Source organism: Thamnophis elegans, chromosome 4 (genome assembly GCF_009769535.1).
Source record: "Thamnophis elegans isolate rThaEle1 chromosome 4, rThaEle1.pri, whole genome shotgun sequence".
NCBI lineage: Eukaryota > Metazoa > Chordata > Lepidosauria > Squamata > Colubridae > Thamnophis > Thamnophis elegans.
This window is the reverse complement of record NC_045544.1, coordinates 18207009-18218412: the sequence shown is the minus strand read 5'-3', so window position 1 is coordinate 18218412 and position 11404 is coordinate 18207009.

Genomic DNA, 11404 nt, shown 5'->3' with positions numbered 1-11404 from the left:
ACTCAGACTGCACTTTATTTTTCTTACTGTGAGAGATACGAGATAACCCACTAAAGTTGATAATGGAAATTTATAACAGGCACAGTGCTTAGTTAAGTCACAGAGTCCCTTACTATAGTACTGCCACCAAGTTTGACAACTTAAAAATATAAGACAAATTCATGAAAGGATAATGCTTATGAATGTTAGATGCAATGTTGATTATGCTACTGTTGGAAGAGATGTCCATCTGTCTTCAGTTCCAAGTGGGGAGAAAGACACTGAAAACAGGGAGGCTATTTGAAAAGATGGTTTAATGGTGGACACGACCGCGTGGTTTGAGATCCTGGGCAATTGAGCACATGGAAGACAGAGAGGTTGATTTATATCCTCTTTTGGGCTTTGAACTTGCTTCCTGTTCCTGTGAAAGAAATGTATTCTGATTGGTTGTCAGGCTCCCATGGGGCCATGCAGGCATAACTTTGTAGGTTGTCTTGAGTCCCAGGCTTCGTTGAATCTTGCTGGGTGATGTAATGAAGGGTTGGGGTTAGGCAATTCATATTATGGCTTAATGGCTTTGTCCTGGTTTGGATCTTGAGTGTGGGGTTAACCCTATCACCCTGGAGCTGAATGTCTTTTGTAGATAAGATGGCCCAGCCTTTTCTCTTGTCTTGTCTTGTAGATAAGCTGGCATCAAAATATCTGCTGGGAGTTTCTGTGTCCCTTAAGATTTCTATTTCTCTTTTAAGGGAAATATTCTTCCTTTTTAATATTTTCTAGAATATTTCATTCTTCTCGGAGAGGGGTGGGTGCTAACTTTCTACACTACATACACTGTTTTGGGATGTCTTTGATGTAGAAAATGCGAGTATAATAAAAGTGAGAAGCAGGATGCTTCTGAACTGAGAGCAGAAGTGGGTTCCTACCAGTTCACACCAATTCGGTAGAACCGGTTCATCAAATCTACCAAACCAGTTAGAAGAGGTTCCACCAGGGGACCCGGAAAGCAGGCCACACCTACAGAAGAGGTTCCAAAAAATTTTGAAACCCACCACTGGTCCTTGGATACGATTATTCTACACTATCATGCTCATATTTATAAAACTCAATGCCTCTGTGAAAGGTAAGGATGACTACTGCGTTTGTGGTGCAATCAGAACATTGCGTGTGTTGAAGTTGTTTTAATGCAAACCAAAGATGCCTTTAAAAAAAACAAGTTTACATCATATTCTTATGCATGCCAGTGCTGTGTGTGAGGTAATTTAAGGTGATTCTGACAAGTGTCGTCAGCATCTTCATATCTGGTCACATGGGTGGCAAGCCACTCCCATCTGGTCACATGGGTGGCAAGCCACTCCCACAAAGGAGGCCACACCCACAGAGTAGGTTCAAACAATTTTTGAAACCCACCACTGACTGAGAAACAGCAATGGTCATAAGTATGAACCAGTTGCCAAGAATCTGAATTTTCATCACATAATCCTGGGGAGTCTACAAAGGTTGTAACTCTGAAAAATGGTCATTAGTAATTTTTTCAGTCCTGTTGTAACTTTGAAGGTTCGCTAAATGAACTGTTGTAAGTCGAGGACTGCCTGTATACTTCTTCAGTCCATATAACCAAAATCTCCCAGAATAGTGCTTATGATACATTCAAGAGCCAGATTTCTCTTTAGGAAGGAGGTTAGATTTTAATTAACTGGGAGGATTATACCAGTGGTCCCCAACCCCCGGTCCGCGGACCGGTGCCGGGCCGCGGAGTACCTGGCACCGGGCCGCGCAGCGGCCGGGGGCCATGATCCCTGCAGCTGGGCGCCGTGGCTCTCCTGCTGCGCCAGCCGCTCCTCTTCCAGCCGCTCGCCCAGCGCGCAAAGCTCCCGGCAGCGGCGCCACAGCTCCTCGAGGCGCCGGCGGCTCTCCTGGTTCTGCGCACGCAGCTTGCGCAGGTCCTCTTGGCCCAGGCGGCCCCCTTCCAGCTCCTGCATCGCCCGCAACTCGGCCTCGTATCGCTCCAGGCTCTGCGCGCAGCTCCAGCTCACCACCAGCGCGTAGTCGGAGGCCAGCTGCCGCTTCTCGGAGCGCCCGGCCCGGAGGACGCGCGGGGCAGACAGCAGCGCGGCTGGCCGCTGCTTGCGCGCTTCCTGCAGCCCTTCGTGCTCGGCCAGGAGCTGCTCCAGCAGCGCCTCCAGAGCGGCGCAGTCGGCCCACAGCCCCTCCAGCTGCTGCCGCCGCCGGGCCAGCTCGGGCTCCAGGCGGCGGAGACGCAGCTCTCCAAGTTGCGCGCTCAGCCTCTCCAAGCTCTCCAACTCGTGGCGCAGCGCGTCCCGCTCCAGCTCGCCTTGAGGTGATCTCAAAAAATAAGCTAGGTTGGATATGACTGGGATAAGATTTCCAGATGTTGACTTGGCTCAAGTCACCGGTTCCTTTTTCTTGCTGAATGAAAACTCCTGCATCATGGTTGTATGTAGGATGTATTTAGAAAAATTCAAGATGGGAACCATCTTGGTTTTTATGTGATGCAAATAAAAGAATAAATAGGCTTTTAATTTCATAGTCATGGCTATTACCTTGACATTTTCGATGTCACTCTGACACCCCTGTCCCAGATAATTTGGTGAATGGACAGAGAGGCTACCAGCTAGTAGTAGGCTGGCTTGAATGCACTTACTAAGAAAGGATTCACAGTGAATTCAATGAATAACATTTTTGGGTGATCATCAATCTGATGGGAGCTATATATCTATTGCAGCACTTACCTGCAAATTTAAAGGAAGTCCAGAAAGCGATTGCAATCTATTTGGCATATATTTACAAATACATATTGAAAATAATGCAACATCTAACATTTTCTGATCATGGTGCTGTCATTGGTGTACTATCCTGGTAATTAAAAATGGTGTCTGTAGAAGAATAAAAATGTGGTTGTGTGTTAACAAAAGAATAGAAACTATAAGCATATAATCTTCCATTCAAATAGTTAGAAATTAACTAGAAATAGTTAGTCCAGTTTACAAGCAACAGCCTGACGGTAGATCAGTTTACTGAAATATAGATTACTTAAAGGGGTACTCCGGGCTGGGAGTTTTTTTACACCCCCACCCCCACCCCTGCGCGCGCTCAGCGGGCCACGGTAAAATTATCACAGGCTGACTGGTCCGCGGCGATAAAAAGGTTGGGGACCACTGGATTATACTATCTTAACTTAGATACTTAAGAACTTCAACATTGTACAGAAAGTTATATTCAAAAGAAAGATGCTTTAATTCCAGATTGCTTCGTTGCCATGTATTCATGAATACAATTTACTCTTGATTTTGAGATTTTTAATAGCCCTGTATTTATAGCCGTCTCCATCTCCACAAACGAAAGGGAAGAGTAATAATTTTGGAACTTTAATTTTAAATCCTGTTGATCAAGTCTGGGCATGTTCAGGTTCATTATTTGAATTAACTGCAAAGGCTTAAGAAGGAAGCTTCTTAGCATACCAATATTTTAATTTTGAGAAAAGTGTTAAGTGGAGATCTTTTTTCATGTACTATTTCAAAAAAAAAAAAAAAAGGTTATGAAAGTGCTTTTTTTTTAAACAGTGCAGCACCGATTTTTAGAAACAGCCTCTTTCCATTGCATTATAACTTCTATTCAAAGAATTAGTATTAAAACTGGAAATAAAATGAATATTTGATGAGTTTTCACGTGTGATATTCCTGTTTAAAGGTTAAAAAACCCTAATGCTTACAAAGTTGAGTTGGTAACTGGTTTTGTTATAGGTTCAAAATGTTTAAGATAATGTTAAACTGAAACATAAGCTTTTATATCCTAGGCTGCCCCCTGCTGGATAACAGTATGGTATGGTAAATGTAAAGAAATACACCACGCGCCTCCATGTCCTGCTTTTGTTTACCATATCACATCACTGGTACGATAATTATATAGCTAATTGGTGACAGTCGGGAACATGCTGTGAAATGGAGCTGCATAGACTCAAGATACTTTCAGACAGAATTTATGGGGTTGTAAGTAAGAATCAATTATGCAGAGAGATACCTATTCTCTAGCATATGGAAAATCAGATAAAATAGAATACAATGTTTGGATCACCCGTTCTGTTGTATGGAAGGCTCTCTTTCTCTCTCTCTCTCTCTCAATCAATCAATCAAACCCACTTCACTGGGTTGTTGTGGGGAATATAAGAGGAGGAAGAAGTATAAGGTATGTTTGCCGACTTGAATTTTTTATAAAAATAAAGAGTACCGAAAGGAAATGCAACCTATGCATAATTATTCTAAGCTCTGTTGAATTCAATGACATTTCTCATTTGTAAATTTGAAGTTAACAATCTACTCTTTTGTCTCAGGCCTTATTAATTATGACAATTGAATATGGTGTTGAGCATCTGATTGTGTTGTCACTTTTTTTTTTTTTTTTACCATATTTCACTATTCTGAAATGTTTCTGAATGTCCTGTTGCCAAACTAACTAAAAAAAGTTAAGGGATTTTAATTTGTTACAATCCAGAGAAATACTGTACACGCAAGTTAACTTTGTGCGTCTTTTTTTTAAAAAAAAAAAAAACTTTGAAAACAGCATGCAACTTGGAACTTACAATAAAGCAAGCACAAAAACACTCATCCTTTCTATAAGATGTAATCAAAGTTTATTGATTAATCAAAAGCAATAAGCAAAATCAAAACTGCACAGTCAATAAAGAGGTAAAAGCAGTTTTTCCTTTCTAAATTCAGTTCTTACAACACATCAAATTGTTTCAGCAAACAAGGATTTTTAAGTGCTTTGAGGGAAGACTTCATATAGTATTGCAGCTTCTATTTACTGGGGATATTTTTTATTTTATTTTGGATCTTGAGAACATTTTTGTCCATAGGTTAACATTATGGTTTAGTTTTTAGTTGCTCTGTAATTTTTGAGTGGTTTTCATATATATTTTTTGTTTTTAGTTAGCCACCAACTAAAAATATTAACTTTTGTTTTGTGATATTTTTAAAATTTGTCAAATAAAACATGAAATTTGCCAACATGGTACTTTACAAGCTTAACATTTGCTGGGTTTTTTTTGGGGAAAAGACATGGTGGCTATCATCTGTTACCTGAAATAAAATTCTCCATAACTTGTGTTCAGAGAAATTTCAAAGGCACAGCTGAACTGCACATTTGTTCCAGCTTTTTATTATTGTTATTCAGGGAAAAAAATACACAAATTTGTCTTATCACAGTTTTAATTAGGGTTACTTTGTACAGAATTGTGTTTGAATGTGGTGTGTTCCCTATATTCCAATTTTACACATACTTCTGTTTTTAAAACAGTCTTGAGTGCTGCTTGAGTATTTTCGACAAGATCAACTTTCGACAAGATCAACTTTCCATGTGATGAAGTACAAACTATTCTAAATTAATATGTCAATTTAGACGTTCAACTATTTTAACACCAGTTCAATAATAAATCATTCATATATATATATATATATATATATATATATACACACACACACATACATACATACATACATACATACATACATATATATACACACACACACACACACACACATACCCTAGGATCCTTCCAGGCCGAAACCATTTTTGTATTACATTTTTTTGCTGATAAATAAATGAAGGGAGACTAGTATAGATCTATTTCAAGCTATTTAGCTCTCATCATCTAGCCATACCCTTACTGGGATTTGAACTTGGGCTATGCTCCCTCCCATATTTGGGCATACCAGGTGCTTTGACAAAGAAACCCTAATCATTCCCTTGGCTTAGCCGATAAGGAAGGAGAGCTTGTGGCCTAGAGGTTAATATAACTGCCTAACATGTAAAATAGCCCAAATTCAAATCCCAGTAAGGCTATGGCACTCCTGGCACACAAAGACAATGATCTGCATTTATGAAGAACAGATTCTCAGGTGCTACTATGATCTTTGGCCTATCATTCCGAAGAAGAACTGCCAGCCTTTGCCAAATACCAAGCCCATAAAACTGAAAATCATTGATGATGACAACCAGCTGACAAATAATTTCAAATATTTGGGAAGCATCACCTCAAACAATGCATTTTTGGACAAAGAAATGACTTCAGTATCAGCAAGGCCAGCCAAGCATGCTCAATCAATATAACATCTACTGTACATCTCCACCAAGCAGAAAGTCTACAGAGATGTGATTCTCCCTGTTCTCTTATATGGATGTTGAGTCCTGGACTCTGAACCAAAGGCACAACAACTAGAGAAGTTTCACATGTCCTCCCCTGCCCTCAATGTTTCTTGGCAAGACCATATCTGCATCCTGGAGATAATTGGGTCGCAGTGAGTCCACCAGCATTGAGTCTGTGATTATCAGAGCCCAGATGAGGTGGGTGGGGAACGTTATCAGAATGGATGATAACTCTGTGCCTTAACAATTTTTCTATAGTGTATTGTAGTTTGGGAAGGGACCTTAAGCTGCATCAAAGATGCTGTGAAAGAAACCGCACCATTGTGACACCCAGCCAAGGGAACTAGAAGCTGTGGCTGCTGGCAAATAGCACTTAGGAATAGCACTTAGATTTATATACTGCTTTATGGTGCTTGACAGCCCTCTAAGCAGTTTATAGAGTGAGCATATTGCCCGCAACAATTTGTGTCCTCATTTTACCCACCTCTGAAGGATGGAAGGCTGAGTTAACTTTGAGCCTGGTGAGATTTGAACTGCCAAATTGTAGGCAGCCAGCAGTCAGCAGAAGTGTGCTATGAAATCTCTGTTGGCTTTAAAGGCAGGTACTGCCGAAAACTAATAGAAAACTATGGGCAATGTTACCGAAAAACATTTAATTACTATGAAAATGTACTTCCATTGCCCCCATTATTTTAGACTGGAACTGGAACTGTGTCCATAAATGAGGTGTACACAGGGGTGGGTTTCAACCGGTTCGCGGCGGTCCCTGCGAACCGGTTGGTCGCCGAACCCGGAAGTAAGTAACTTCTGGGAACGGCGAAGGGCGCGCCCGCCCGGCCGCGGTCCTTACCTGGTTTTGACGAGTTCTGCGCTTCCACGCATGCGCAGGACGCATACAGCCCCTGCGCGATCGTCCAGGAGCAGCTGGAGCATCGCGCAGATGCTAGTACGCATGCGTGCACTGCGTGCGTGCACGAGGACGCCGCCGGCCCTGTTCCAACCGAATCGGTTGGAATGGGGCGAGAAACCCACCCCTGGGTGTACAACAACATATCCTCCTTGAACCCAAAAGGACTGTCATAAATTGCTAAATAATTTCAATAAGAAATGGTAACTATCCTGAGAAAGAAGCATTTTAACAAGTATACAATTACGACTCCAACAATATTCTTGAGAAAGTATATTTAAATGCTCAAAAAACAAAACTTGCTGAAATGGGTTATTTTATATGACATCAATTAGTATCTAAATATGTGCAATATGACATCTTAAAATAGGCATGTGATGTTTTAGAAATAGATGTGAAGAACTCTTTTGCTTCAGTCACACAGTTTGGGTCAGACTACAGTTGCAGATACACTTCAAAATTGTCCTTTATTAGTTCTTATGAGCGCTATGCTGGTAGTTCCTGTATTTGGCTACTCTGAAAGAGGATATGTTGTTGGTTAAAATAAAATTATTCAGCATACTTTTAATACTTTTAATGAATAAAATTAAACTGTTTGGAGCACTGTTTAGTAATAATGGATGGATTTAAATAGATGGAGAAAATCTATGTGGTCACTAGGAGTTAAAAACAACTTGATGGCATATAATATACATACACGCAGTACAACATACATACCGGTACATACATATAATGTACGTATGTATAAGGCCTGTCAAGTACTCTTTTGTTCCTGGTTTCATCTTCAGCTGTAAAGTTAGTATCCAAATTTAGCTGGACAAATAGACTCCAGAATGAACTGAAGGTACCATTTCTGCAGATGTCATTCTAAACCAGCTACCAGCTGCAGAAACTACTCAATGTGGTCATGATACAGATAAAGTACATGGCTGCACCCAGCTGTTAAACACTGTATAATTTCAGCCCAAAACAGCAGTCAGCAACTGATGTGGTTAGAGGAGCAGACACAAGGTCCATTTGGTAAACTGTCATGTGCTTGCAATGATATCTCCGCTGTAACTTGTTGAAATTAAAGGCTGTCTTTTCCACTTTAGGTTGAGCAGTGCTGACATCTGAGTCACTTTCACTAGATGCGTACAGATTAATTATCTCTGATGTCAGTCACAATTTAGTGATGGGGAGCTTTGCGAGGCATTATGTGCTATTTTTGTACCTTTTGTGCAAAATACAGCTCTCTTATTAGACAGAACTTTATTTTATTGACACAAGCCCTTTGATGGAATACTATAGAAGCTAAAACAGAGGAGTATGTGAAATCGCACCCCAGTGGCAACCATTTAAACTCCATGCTACCTGGATTTGCCATCCTGGCCCTATGTTAAAGATAATAAATGTAGCATTATATCACTAGACCCACTTATCATAATCCAGCATTCCCCAAAGATGCAAAAATCAACACACAAAATTTCCATCAACAGGAATGACGACGATCATCATCTTATCTACAGCTCCAGGTTGAAAGAAACTACGTTAGAACATACTGGTGGTAATAATGATTAATACTGTAGTTCGATCCATTTTGACTCTTAAAAATTACATTAAGAAACAAGCTTTCTATCCATCATGTAAACTGCTGCAGTCTTCCCAACATACCTAGCCACAGAGGTCTGATTTATTGTATATCCTCTTTTATATATTACCTGCATAAGTAAATGGCAGCTATAAATCGTTGTGATTACATTACCCATGTCAATCCTAAGGGAAATCAACCCTGACTGTTCTTTGGAAGAATAGATACAGAAGCTAAAACTCAAAATACTTTGGCCACCAAATGAGAAGAGAGGACTCATTGGAATAGACCCTGGTGCTGGGAATGATTGAAGGATGAAAGGAGAAGGGGGGACAGCAGAGGATGAGATGGTTAGATGAAGCCCTTCATGGTATTGGACCTGGGTACTTGAGAGACCGCCTGCTGCCAATTACCTCCCAAAGACCCATTAGATCACACAGGTTGGGCCTCCTCCGGGTTCCGTCTACTAGCCAATGTCATCTGGCCACTACCCGGGGGAGGGCCTTCTCTGTGGCGGCTCCGGCCCTTTGGAACGAGCTCCCCACAGAGATTCGGACCCTCACACCTCTCTCCAGGCCTTCCAAAAAGCCGTTAAAACCTGGCTGTGTCGGCAGGCCTGGGGTCGATGAGTTCCTTTCTCCCCTTGAATCGTGTGGCTGTTGGTTGTTTTTACATGCCTTGTACTTTTTGTGTAGTTTTTGTGTTTCCCTTCCCCTCTTGGGTTTGTGCGCCGCCCTGAGTCCCGCTGGGAATAGGGCAGCATATAAATAAAATGAAACTCGAAACTTGAAACTAGATAGTGTCATCAATGCAGTGGGCATGAGCTGCAGCAGACTCAGATAGTGGAGGACAGGAGGACCTGGAGTACTTTGGTCCATGGGGTCCCACAGAGTTAGGCATGACTTAGTGACTGAACAACAAAAATGTGTAGCATGCTGACATACATTGCTAGATTCTATGCATCTGATTTTTGTTTTATTCCCGGACTATGACTGCCAAATCCAAAATGATGTAATTTGTGTTCTGAACTACAACCATTGCTCATACTAAAGGTTTGCTTCTTTTTTTTTACTACTTACTTTCAATAACAGAACTAGAACACAATTACATTCTATTGAGCTTGATACAGTCTTCATTTGAATTTAGGCAACACATAAATATTTATGTGAGGCTTGCTTGTGCCGGTTTTCAGATAGCAATAGTAGTTAGACTTATATACCGCTTCATAGGGCTTTCAGCCCACTCTAAGCGGTTTTACAGAGTCAGCATATCGCCCCCACAGTCTGGGTCCTCATTTCACCCACCTCGGAAGGATGGAAGGCTGAGTCAACCTTGAGCCGGTGAGATTAGAACCACTGAACTGCAGATAACAGTCAGCTTAAGTGGCCTGCAGTACTGCACCCTAACCACTGCGCCACCTCGGCTCTAGATGAACCCTAGAAGTGTACTTCATTAGAATAAACAGACCGCAGTGCTTTGAATGTGTGCTGATTTTTTCCCCCAGTATTTTCCTTTAAAGTTATACATCCTAAAATAATTTTTCAGATTGTTTGAAGACTGCAACGCTCCCCTCTGTAGTTTTTCAGGCATCTCCAGGCAATTCCTTATCTTCCATTTTGTAGATGGCAATTGGTTGTTGGGAAGGATGCTGCTACTTTAGTGGATTGAGGAAAGAGAAGAGACGAGAGCCAGGACTGCAAAGAACATTTGCAAACATAAAACCTCTCAACAAAAGTAAGGATTAAAGCAGTCCCAGAATATCCCCTGGCTGGCCTGACAATTGGAGTGAGCCAGCTGCAGGAAACCAGTTTTGGAGAATGGCCATGGGCGGCTGAAGAGAGATCGGTATAGATCGCATAGTCTGCCCTAATGCCATTCTGGTCAACCTCTGTGTAATTTCAGTTGGCCACACCTGAAATAAATATAATGCACCCTTTCCCTTTCCCTCTTTTTTCCCCATCTTCTTTCATTCCTCTGCTGTTTAATCTTTCAACATTACCGAGGCCTGTGTTATCCTCCTGTCCTCTCGGAGGCCTTCAGGCCATCTTCAATTAGTCATTGTAGCTATGTGATTCTGGCTGGCACTCCTCGTCATGACTGCCATGAAAATAGTGTTTTGTCCTCATTGAGATGGCCTGGAGGAAAGTGAGAAAAAAGGAGGCAAAGAAATGTATTCCTGTTGCCAAGGCAACCTGTGCTTCCTTGCAGGGCTACTATTAGGATGTGTCGGCATTGTTGTCATAGCAATAACAATAAGGATGCTATTTAGCAATCATGAACTGCCGTGTGATGCAATATAAAGAAGAGTTTCCTTAACTGCAGAGGCAAAATCCTACATTTTTGGCACAGTATTTTCACAACATGTGCATATCTTTGATGCATGTAGGAATAAGTGTGACTACTAAAGAAAAGAAGATAATGTTTATGAAAACCACCCTTCCTCCTGTCCTATTTGGAGCTCACTCTAATTTGTGATTTCAAAATACAAAATTAGGCTCGCACCTTCATTTATCTTATCTAGAGCAGCAGTGTTACATAGCCATTAATCAAAAGCAATTACTGTAAATTTATAACAGTGAAAAAAAAGACTCCTATTTGATGTCCATTATGGCCAGTTAGATGGATAAAATTTATCCAGTCTTATTTCCAAAGTGAGATTTATCATCTTTTTTTTTATCTGCCACTGGGCATAGAATATGACCACTAGGCCTGAGAGACCGCCTCCTGCCGATTACCTCTCTCAGACCAATTAGATCGCACAGGTTGGGTCTCCTCCGGATTCC